This window comes from Ursus maritimus, unplaced genomic scaffold, assembly GCF_017311325.1.
Source record: "Ursus maritimus isolate PB19 unplaced genomic scaffold, ASM1731132v1 scaffold_8, whole genome shotgun sequence".
NCBI lineage: Eukaryota > Metazoa > Chordata > Mammalia > Carnivora > Ursidae > Ursus > Ursus maritimus.
The window spans coordinates 21,819,054-21,831,605 of NW_024426996.1; the positions used below are offsets into that span (position 1 = coordinate 21,819,054).

General features: G+C 37.7%; 1 protein-coding gene across 1 annotated transcript in view; it reads left to right on the forward strand.

Annotated features, from left to right (window-relative positions):
* Positions 1 to 12,183: 12,183 nt before the first annotated feature.
* The window catches only part of CNOT6L (CCR4-NOT transcription complex subunit 6 like), a 106,254-nt gene continuing 105,885 nt past the window's right edge, over positions 12,184 to 12,552 (forward strand). The window contains exon 1 of the mRNA XM_040624964.1: positions 12,184 to 12,436. The gene's annotated coding sequence lies outside the window, so the exon portion shown is untranslated. The remainder of the gene's footprint in view (positions 12,437 to 12,552) is intronic.

Consider the following 12,552-nt stretch of genomic DNA (forward strand, 5'->3'; position numbering starts at 1 on the left):
TTTTTTTTTTTTTTTTTTTTTAAGATTTTATTTATTTATTCGACAGAGAGAGACAGCCAGCGAGAGAGGGAACACAAGCAGGGGGAGTGGGAGAGGAAGAAGCAGGCTCACAGCAGAGGAGCCTGATGCGGGGCTCGATCCCGGAACGCCGGGATCACGCCCTGAGCCGAAGGCAGACACTTAACCGCTGTGCCACCCAGGCGCCCCAGAATTCCAGCTTTCTGATCCTATTGTTATAAGCACTTCCCCAAGTATGGTGCATGGAACACTGATACAATAGGACACTTACAGGTCTTAAGTAAATAGGGTTCTGTCATCAATATATTTGAGAAAGCACTGGTTTAAATGAAATTAGACATGTTCCCTTAGGTAAGACTTTTCACTTTTTTTTGGTTCAGTTTAAGGGTATTGTGAGTTTTCAAGAGAAGTACAGTAGTAGCATTTCCTCTACATAATTTGCCACAGATTTTTCCCTTTCCCTAAACCCTGAGAATTTCATGGAAGTAGTGTTCTGTATAGCAGGTGTTAGAATATACTAATTGAAGGTGTTGTACATTTTAGAAAGTTTTTATTTTCAAAGGACTGAGTCCCCATGGTTAATTTTCAGGCATTATAACAAGCAATGAGGGAAATTGTTTTGTGTAGGGATTCTCTTAAATCACATCGTATGTTGGAATCCTAACTTGCAAGTTTAGGCCAACAGAAAGAAGAAACTGAAAAAGTTAACAAAAGAACACAAATTAAAAATAAAATTAAAAAAAAAAAAGAGCACAGGGGCGCCTGGGTGGCTCAGTCAGCTGGGTGTCCAACTCTCACTTTTGGCTCTGGTCATGATCTCAGGGTGTTTGGATTGAGCTCCGGGTTGGGCTCTGCACTTGTCCTCCCTCTGCTCCTCCCCTTACTCACACACCCTTACCTCTCTCTCTCTCAAATAAATAAAATCTTTTTTAAAAAAAAAAAACACAAATTAAAATGTGTGATGAGCATGAATCATTTTAGAACGAGAGAGTGAAATAGAAGCTCTTTTCACACTAGAAAACTGTTCTATTTCATAAAATCAGTCCAAAAAAGCAGGCTTGGCTGGTCTATTCAGTTTAAAATATTACATCTGAAAGTTGTTTATAGAAAAATAATACAATGTAGATATGGAACACAATCTAGATATACACAGAATATAATATTATAGATGGAAAATAAATAGGAAAAAATTCAATGATTTGAAATATTAGATATATTGTGCTTTCCTGGTTATTTGGGGGTTTGGGCCACCAATATAGACAAGCTAAATAAAAAAGTGGAGTATAATTCTGGAAAGAACACAAATAACAAAATTATCTCTGTTGCAGAAAATAGCATAATCTCTTTAATGATTATTTTAAAGGTCAACTGGTAGAAGTTTGCCAAAATTGTTTTGTGTAGGTGTATCAGCAGTTGGTTTTAGTTAAAAAAAGAAAACAACCCAAAACCCAAACCCTAATGTTTAGCATTTAAAGAGTTATTCTAGATTATATAAATGTCATAGTTCAAAATGTAAATTATTTAATGTGTGGAATATCTGATGCAAAATTTTAACATCTAGTTTATTTGCTCTGCCATACAATGTACTTCTGGGCCACAGTTTCCCACAGGAGATAGTGTATAAAAACTAAATTTAATAATATACAAAGTAAAACTTAATCATGAGGGTAAGTCTATCATCCAAATAAAAACAAAACAAAACAGTCAGTTAATGGAGTCTAAAACCAAATTAATGATTAACTAACATATAAAATTCTTAAGGACAACAGCAATACTGAAGTCTACATCTTACCAGACAGTTATTAAGTCTCTACCTGCACAAGTCATTGAGCGACACTTCCGGGTGGGTGAAGGCAATGTCATCACTCTAATTCAGGGTCCACATCAGTATTATTTATTGTGAGTCAACCAGATAATATGCGTCATCTGATGAGAGGCAATATGGTATTCAGAATGTACCTATGAAGTATTCTAGCCAAAAATATTTACTTTGAATCCATTAAAACCTTACATATAACAGCCAATTTACAAAACAAAACAAAACAAAACAAAAAAACCACAAAAAAAAAAAAAAAAACCTCACAGGGAACAGTGGAATAAACCAAATAATAATACAAGGAAGAAATCAGACAAATCAGAAAGTGTGATGTTCTCCAGGATAATTGTCCCAGTTCCTTCAAGTCAAGGTCATAAAAAAGGACAGTACTAGATAAAGAGAGACTTAGCCATATCAACTTAATGTAATGTGTGGTCCCGGATTGGAGACTAGTTTGGACAAACCAGCTCTAAAGGACTTTTTTGTGTCATTAAGGAATTTTTAAGACTATATTCTATGTGTTAGATAAAAGAAAATATTTACTAAAATAGGTGGACATCATTGGCTGATAAAACCAGGCTACAAAACAGCATACACAGTATGAGTTCATTTACTTTACAAATATATAGAGAGAACTAGGAAGACATACATCACTAAGGTGTTAAATGTAGTGGAAATGTAACGTTTTTACTTGTGTTTGTCTATATTTTCTACAATGCAAATTCATTAATAAAGGGCTATTAACAACAACAAAATATATGGCCCTCAAGGAAATGAGTTTCCCTATGACTTACCAGGCTTTATATTAGGAAGGGAATTTGACAAAAGCTAAGGTTTTCCTGGGTCTTGATTCTACAAGTGAATTCTGGACTTCTGGTCTCATGTAAAATGTTTCTGTCCCAACCCATTCCTATCCCCCATTCTTCTATCACTCAAATACTTCTGAGAGCCTTTCACAATTTAAGAGTAAACTCTTCTTGTCTCCTAAAGACACGCAGAGAAAAGGATTAGGCTTCTTTCCCCATTTTAGGAAATGCTGGATGAAACTCTTTTTCCGTTGGGCCCCTTACTCACTGGTGCCCCGAGGACAGAGGAGTGGCAAACCAGGTGGGCTAGAGCTTGACATCCACTAAGCACAGTTTACTGGGGGGTAGGGCTTCTGGGTCTAAAGTGCAACTCTGCACTTCTAATTTTTTTTTTTTTAATATCAGATGGAGGAGATCAGGTTTCTAGCTCCGATATGCTAGCTGGACATCTGGGACAGAGCCTCATCAGTACCACATTCCATGAGGACGCGGCCTGTTATCCTCCCTGTCTTCCACCTGTGCCGCCAGTCCACCGTTCTCTCTCCTGCTGTTGCAACTTCTCACATGCAATGGGGTAAGTCAGCCAACCAGCCATCTTCCTTTCTGTGGGAAGAAACTTTGGTCTCAGCCCAATAATGCAGCTAGTTCAACAATCTCTTTGGCATAGCAGGGGACATATTTTTAGAGGCTATACTAAATGTACTTTGTGGACAGGGAAAATCCCAGAAAAGTGTAACTGGTTTCTGAAAGAAATATAAAAATGCTTCATAGGCATTTCATAGAAATTTTAGAGCACAAGAAGTATCCATTCCTCAAGACACTTTAGGAAAATTATGGTACTATGCATGCTTTCAGAATAACATGCCAAGTAGTATAATCTTGATAAAATGCATCTGTTTTTCTACCTCTTTGTTTCTTAATGCAGTCCTACTTCCCTATTAAATATTGTGATATTTTAATTAAAAAGCATATAATCAAAATAAAAACAAAAATCAATTCTGAGGTTGAACATCTACATTCTTTTAGAAATTTGGGATTTCATAGAAATTTCTTATCTGAAAAATCATCCCTATAGCAACTGACTATAACTTTATTCACAGATTCACATATCAGTGTGGGGCCTGGATTGATGTTATATAATCTATGATTTCAATCTCTGGCTCATGCTTGGTACACAGAATTGTAGGTTGCCCTGAAAAATGAGAACAAGAAAAACAAAAAAGCATATCCTCCTCAACGCAGTCAGCATGAGAACACAGTGACATTTAATATTTTTGGTAAAGCAGTTATATGGGTCAACCCATGCATTAGCATGTAGTTTGTTCTATCCACCAAAAGAGTTGGTCAGGTAAAAATATTAACTTATCAGACAATTATAAATCCTGCACTATCAAAGGAAAGGAGTAAGGAAGAAAAAAGTGAGGTTAGGTGGGTAGGTTTGTTCTGGGGAACTGATTAGGGTGTGTTATCAGAAAATAAGGTATTATAGCTCATAAAGAAGAAATTCATGGCAGGAAGAGAGCCAAAAGAGACATAACTTCTTTTAACCATTTATTTGTCTTGGTTTAATAATGTAATTGTAAGACATAATAATATATAGCATTATTATTATTATTTTTCATAATATTTGTACTTGGTCTCTTCACCTTTAAGTTGTTCAGGGTATGTAATGTCTTGATTTTACTCCACTGTTTTTGATAGATGAAGAGGCTGGGAAATGACAATCCTGGCAAATTGTCAAAGTTAGTGAAAGTATTTAAGGACGGAATTGGAAGTAGAACACATCACTCCTGCCTCTTAATTCAGTGCAAACAGATGTGTGTATTTCCACAATTTCTCAAGCTCTGGTTACCTGGAGATTTCTGGTGAAGAATTTCTTGAAGTAAACACATGCTTTAAGTATTTTCTACTTGTGATTATGTCTTTTAATTGTGTCAGTGTGTTTTTTTTAGTGTGTTTTGTTTTTATGATTTTTACTTCTGATAAAATGTAATGGAAGAAAGTATATTAACTGCTCCTTGAAGGTGTCTTTGAAAATTCACATGATGACTCAAAATAATATAACTCAGCACAAGCCTGTATACTATATTTATTTAGTCAAGAAACATTGAGTGTCTACTCTTGTCAAGCTTAACAATTTCTATGTCACTTGTTTTTATGCCAGCCTTGCAAGTACATATTGTACTTATGTTTCAGATGAAGTTAAGCAATTTGGTATAGTGAGAGGCAGAGCCAGAATTTGTATCCTGTCTTGACTCAAATCTGTCTTACTCCAAAAGCCATAGGACTTTTACTATACCAAATAAAACGTCAGAATCCCTTCTCTCAAAGTGCTGTGGTATTCAGATGAGGAGGGAGATACATCTGGTTGCGGGGCGTATATCGAGTAAAGCCGAGAAGGGGAAGCCAGGAACTATGTCAAACAAAGGTACAGAGTGGGAGTCAGGGCATATGCAGGGAACCAGTTTGGATGTAATTTAGGGTGAGTGAAGGAAAATGTGCTAAGTTTGGAAAGGTGTCTGAATCCAGGTTCTAAAGATCCTTGAACAAAAGGCAGTGGGGAGCCTTTACTAATTACCATTGGCTGAGAAATACAGGTATGAATACAAAACACACAGCCCTAAAACTTAAATGGCAACAGGGTGAGGAGTATCACCCTCTTCTTAAGGGGACATTTTTCTTTTTTAATTTATAAAGGGTAAGAGAATCCTTCTACTTGACAACTCAGAATTTATATAAAGAGTGTTCAGTGTACCAAAATAAACTCTACTGACCTTTTATAAAGCGAGAGATTGATTGATTATTGGTTTCAAAAAACAGACCATGAAAATTTTATTGAAAGTGTCTTGCTTTAATTTAGATAAACATAATTTTAAGTTTGCTTTGTTACAGTTTAAACTTTTAGTTATAAAACTCAGTGCAATGCCTTAACTGTATTTCTTTGGACTCATCAACCCTCCAGCGTTGAACTGATGGATTGTTTGTTTGCTGCACCTGTCCTGAAGCGTCCCACCATATTATTTATGGTGGCAGTGTGTGTAACTGAAACGCTTTTCCCCAACTTCCCTTTCAGCTAGTTGTGTCCTATTATTAAGTTTGGGCCAATGAAATCTAAGGAAATATTTTTTCACTGGGCCTTCTAGAAAAGTGCTTAGAGATGGGGGTAATTTTTGCCCTTCTAGGAGAATGGATGGGATGGCTGGAATCCATGGCCATATCTCAGATAACCTCTTTGGTACCTTTGAACAGAATAGAAAGAAACACCAGTCCTTTCGGATTCATTAGGAAAAAGTTCCTCTTCTGGGCAGCTGCATTACCTTGCAGTATATAGATCCCACTCACTTCTTTGTCAGGTGCCTTTGCAGTAAATAAAGTGCACAGCCATAGGAGGTGGTTCTGACAGCTGTATTGGACGCTGAGGCAGGAAACGGAGCCATGTTCTAAGGACAGCAGGGAGGAGAAAAATCCCTGNTGAACATAGATGTGCCATTTCAGCCCTGAATCAACTACTCCAATACTTCTTTTATGTGAGAGAAAAATAACATTTATTTTAAGTTACTGTTATTTCTGATTTCTTGTATAGCAGCTAATTGCTAGTAAATTAAGATCAAATGGTTTGGTTTAAGAAGTGCTACCAGTAATTAATTAATTATACAGATGTTTCTTGAGCATTATGTATCACTCTGTGATGTGCTAGGAATAAAAACAGGGCTTAAAATCTAGGATGTGAAAGACAGATGCATACTAACATAGATAATTACAGTATGCCATGACATGGTCACTCAGTTCGCATTTTGCACATAGACATCTGGCCAAAAAGTGAGTGCGGGCTGGGCTCTGATAGACTGCATTCACGCAGACAGGGTATCTTTTCTAGTTCATCTACACAAATGAGATGTCTCTTTTTAAAGACTATGATACAACCAAGGATAATGCCTTATCGTTCAATGATTTCCAAACTTAATTAGCAGCACTTAGCCTTCTTTGAAAGAACCCTCATGCAGGGGTGCCTGGGTGGCTCAGTCAGTTGGGTGTTTGCCTTTGGCTCAGGTCATGATCTCTGGGTCCTGGGATCGAGCCCCATGTCGGGCTCCCAGCTCAGTGGGAAGTCTGCTTCTCCCTCTCCCTCTGCCTCTCCCCCTGCTTGTGCTCTCTCTCTCTCTCTCTCAAATGAATAAATATTAAAAATAAAAAAAAAGAAAGAAAGAACCCTCATGCAGAAACAATGTTTTAGTCCGGATGTTTTGGTTGTAGAGGTCTAGCTCAAATTAATTTAGATGTGGAAGAGAATTTATTAGTTAGTTTAAACACATACATTGTAAAAAAGTGGGCATAGTGTGCTAAGGAAATAATACATAGTAGGGCTTTTGGAGATGGCTCCACAAAGGAAGTGATGCTGGAGCTAAAGCTTGAAAGATGATCTGAAGAGGACAAGAGCACACCATGCTGAGTAAGTAGCTTGTGCAAAAACATCTGAAAGAGCATGTCCCGTTTTGGAAATAAGTGGTTCATTAAAAGCAGGGGTGAGAGAGAGAGGCCGATAGTTAATGGCTTCAGGTGGTGGTAGTAAGAGAAAGGCAGATCATTAAGGGCCATATATGCTTGTGAAATTGGCTTTTCGTTTATAAATTATGGGAAGTCATTGAAAGATATTAAAAAGTAGAGTAAAATGAATAGAATGTGTATTAGAAGGATGCTGGGATTATACTTAGTAGGGACGCCTTAATAGACAAAATGCAAAAACTCAGGCAAGAGGAGACAGTCTGACTTAAGACATTAGCAGGTCACTGGGATTGAGGGAATAGATTAATGAAGGTAGTAGGTCAAATTGGTAGATTGTGGCGATGATGGGAGAGAAAAGTTAAGAATGATTGCTAGGATTCTGCATTGGGAAACCATTCATATGATTACATGACCATTAACATGGTGATACCATTTTTTTCAAAAGACTTTATTTACCTACCTAGAGAGAGACAGTGTGCAAACAGGGGGAGGGGCAGAGGGAGAGGGAAAGAGAGAACCCCAAGCAGACTCTGCACTGAGAGTGGAGCCCCACCCAGGGCTTGATCCCATGAATCTGAGATTAACACCTGAGCAGAAATCAAGAGTCTCTTAACCAACTGAGCCACCCAGTGCCTCACGGTGGTACCATTTTTAATGAGAGAGGGTCACACAAGTACGGGAATAGATGTTGGGAAGAAAGACAGGAGCTCATTTTTAAGCATACTGATCTTGAAATATGTACAGACTGTCCAGGTGGAGATACCCAGGAGGAAATTGACAATGTAGGTCTAAATGTGTGGAGAGAACTCTGGATTGGAAATGTAGACTGGAAATTATAAGCATAAAGATGGTAGTTAAAACCTGTAGATCTGACCATCTTAGACTCAAAGAGTGTGTTTGGGTCCAATATGAAAAACGTTTGAGAGGCTTAAAGAGGAAAACACATCTATTATGGCCTCCATACAGGCAAATAGCTTCCCACTAAGAAGCCAGTAAGTGAAATTGCCACTGTTGTGATTTATTCTTTTAGATTAAGTTTGTTTGTCTAAGTAATTGGCTCTTAAAAATACCATTGGGAGGAATTAAACAGGTGACAGGATAATGTAATGAAGAGAACAACTGAGCAAGATACCTAGAGATCAGTTTCTAACACTGACTTTGCCATTGACTGCCTGTGTGATGTTTAGCAAGTCACTGCTTTGGTTCCTCATGTGGAAAATGAGGAATTAGGACAAGGAGACCTTCAACATTTGGTAGACTATGATTCAACCAATAATAATGTCTTATAGTTTAGTTCAGTGACTTTCAAACTTATTAGCAGCAGTTAGCCTTCTTTGAAAGAACTTTCATGCAGAAACACCATGTATTAGGATGTTTTGGTTGTGAGGTCTGACTCAAGTTAGTCTAGAAGTAGAAGAGAATTTACTAGTTAATTTAACCACACTATGTGAAAAAGTGCAGTTGGACCCCGTGAATGACTGGCACCTCAGATTGGTGCACCACTAGGACTTGCTCTACTTTCATCTCTGTGTAATGGCTTCATTCTACACAAAGCAGTATGTGGCCACTTGTCATTATCAAGACTTCCTTCTTTCCTCAGACTGCCACTGTAGTGGGATAGCCCTTCTTTCCTTAGTTCCACCTGAACACATGCTGGGAAAGAGCTCTCCTTGCTTTGGCTTGAGTCATATGCCCACCCTGCAGCCAAGAAGTGGGGGGACAGAGCTGCAGCTGCCACTAGAGTCACCTATTTATAGAACAGGCAGGAATAGTTTCTCCAAAAGAAAGTCTGTAGGAAAAGGAAAGTTACCAGGAAGACAAATAGATGGTCAATATGTAAAACAGAAACTTTCTAGTTGAAGTCCCACCTACCTGGTCCCCTCTGTACCCTAGGTGGTTTCTGAAGTATACCTTTGAAAACCCCATGAGGATCCTTGGAATATAGTATTAACATAATCGATTTTATTGTTTGGATAGCATGCCAGGTGCCCGCCAAGTCCTTGACTAACTGAAGTTCTAGATATTTACTGATGACAGTAGTGCTTAACTAGAAAATTTCTGGAATAAGGGAAGTACTAGAAAGAGTGGTGCTGATGTTAATGGGGCTGGGGTGGAGATTCTGAATATTCAGGGATAAAGGAACTTGAGATGGGAAGTACAGAAAGAAAGAGGAGGCAGGAGGGCACCAAGATGAACTTTGCCTGCTTTGCCATTTTATCTAGGACTAACATGTCATATGGCACACTATACAATGGTGGAAAATGTTCATCTTTGGCCAAGGTGGTGGGACGGTCCTTGGTGTGATCCATAGTCATTCTAGAGAAAGGAATAAAGGGGAGGTTGATGGCAAGAGAGAGTTGGTGGACCTGGAGAGGGGCAGAGGCAGTAAGTAAAGACACCTTTCCTAGATGAATATACCCATGGTAGATGGTACCTCAAAAAATATTAGAAATAAAGTAATGAGGATACAGGGAGACAGAAGAGGAATAAGATAAGTTAAGATGGGAAGATGGAGAGGAATGTGGTTCAGTAAAGGTTAGAATATATCACTGGCATATAGTTTGGATGCCCTGTCAGGAGGTCTGGGGAGTAAAAATTCAAGATCATCTTGATTAGTACTTGTTTAAAAGTTGTACTAATGAGATCAAGTAAATTACATTTAATTATTGTATTAATTACATCTTACTAAATAAATGTGATACTTTTCTTGAAAAGTTATGTAGCTATTAATATAAATGTATTGAAATCAGTAAAATCAAATTTAATTCTTTATCAAATAGAAATAATGTTCTTAAATAAAAAACTTTAAACCTTTGCCTTTTGAGCAAGCTGTTCAGCAGAATTTCAGAAAAGAGATAAAAGAACATAGTTCTCAGGGATCTTATAGGCCCAGTTACCTATGCTACTGACAGAAAAAATATGGAGAGATCAGATATACTCAGATCAAAAATTAATTGCTAATTTGGAAAAGACACAGGTGGTCACTAGAACATCAAGTACTTTTTTTTAATGAATAATTCTGTAGTAATGCAAATAAACATAAGTGTTGTTTCAGAACAAATTGTACTTACACAGTGCTATTACAAACTTGGTCAAAAAGGCCTTACTTAAACCAGAAGCTTTCAATTGGATAAATCACTTTTCTTTAAAGAGAGACTTTTCTATCGTGTTATTTTCAATCTTAAAAAAAAATTGCAATGTCTGACAAACATGAAAAATTCCCATGAAATGAGACATCAAAACAGGTTACCATTCTGTTGCAAACTTTGATCTACTGTAAAACTGCTTTTTAAAAATGGCTTAAGATGTTTGTTATTGGAATGTCTTTTGAATTGGAATCTTACGAGTTTTTTAGTATCAATGAAGACTTAATTTCTCAGCATCTATACAATGCCAACTATTCGAAAATTATTTCTCTGATCTCAGTCTCATAGCAAATGAGAAAAACAATTTGTTTTTTGGATGATATAATTATACTTATTAATATATAAAAGTTTTGCTTTCTATTTTTTTTTGGTGAGTCAATACATTTGCTATGGTATAAAGAGAACATTCTGAGAGTAGAGATTATTTAAATTTAACCTGCATTCAATTGGCTTTTTTAAATTAAAAAACCCACCTACTATTCTTAACTCCAAATGTCACAATACAATTATTCAATGGATTGTGATCATTTACTATACAAAATTTAGATACCAGCAATGAACATTCCCCACATAAAGCAGAGCTTCAGGACCAGCAAACCACACCACTTATTAGTGCTTCTTTAACATCCGCAAAGGCTATCCCCTCTTTCCTCACCCCAGTCACTACTTGCTAGTCAGCCTGTGAGAGTGACGGACATTATATGGCTCAAGTAAAATACCAGTGCCATCAGCCTTATCCTCCTGGGTATTGTTGTGACTATTAATTTTGTGTTACCTTTCATAATTTCATTTCTGGTTGTTCTGTGAGAATTTCCTGTTTAGTCTGTTTCCCCTACAACCATTGTGAGCTACTTAAGAATAGGGACTATATATGCTTATCTTTGTGTTTCTGAGGCTAAATACAATGTCTGGAACATAATATCCCCTCCACAGATCTTTATTATATATAAACCGATAGCTAGGAATTTATATATCTACAGGTATTTGAAGAAGCTTTAATCTTTGAGGATATGCCATCATCACATTTATATTTTTCAGGTGTTTATTTTCCTTTTCTCTTCCACAGTTGGGGAAAGAGTGTGTTCCAAAGAGAAGTGTTGTGGTAAAAGCCCATTCAGGCAGGTTTACTATTCTGGGCTCCTGAAGTGCCTCCTTTCTTTGTTACTTACAAAGTTAGAGATAACTATTCATATATGTCAGACTAGAGTGAAGATAGCTGGGAATGAGTGAGGATTCATCCAGGATTAAGGCCATTTTGACACCTATTACAGAAGCTGGAATGGGGGTGCTAGAGAGGGAAACAAACTTAACAGGGTTGGAAAAGAAAGTAGCCCACAGTCTTCTATGTCCTAAGGGGCTTCTTCAATCACTCACTTTCTGGTGACAAAAATGAAAGTGGTGCAATTGTTCTTTTGCAATGGCGGACTCTTAATATCTGATCAGTTCTGGCTAAATGATGATTTGTATGTACCACACCTTCCCCCCAGGAAATGAAGGCCTTTGGCATTCAGTAATAAGGCCTAATTAATTGCAACCAACACAACATGCTTAGTATGCTAAACAACACCCCTGTGGGAAAAAAACAAAACAAAACAACGCTGCTAATATACCCTTATGTTGCTTGATTAAGTACGCAAGCCCGGAGCATGCACCGAGAGATTGTGCAAAACTGCAACAGCAGTATTCTGCCTCTAGAGCTGGTATAATTTTTGGACTACCGGTGGTAAAAAGCAGAAGCTGATCCACAAAAACATAATTAAACCCCAGAAACTTAAAAATGTCAAGGCCACATTCACCAAGTAAATGTTACTCTTCCTCGTTCACGTTTTGATGTTTTCATTCCGTCGGGGGCCACTGCCAAGCAAACGTAATTCTATCGCGAGAATGGAGAATTAGCAAATAAATAGGACGGGAATTATCGCAGAGCTTTACAGGTTCTTTTATTTACCTTTCGCGACACAACTTACAGATGTTTTACGTTAAAAAAAAAACAACACCACCCATCGAAGATGTCAGGAAACCTTTCCTTCCGTCTCTTCACCTCACCTGGCGTCTCATTAGCTACCCAGACCAGCGCTCAGCTTCGCAGTCAGGCAGCCTCTGGCGAGCATGCAGTAAACAGCGCCGAGTCCAGGCACGAACACAGGGTAAGGAGGGTTCGCCAGTCTCTTCCCCACCATAGCTTTGTGGACGTCGATTTTTGATCCCCTACCAGTCTTCCCAGCTCTGCTCGTCACTCAAGCCAAGAAAAGAGAGTAAAAAA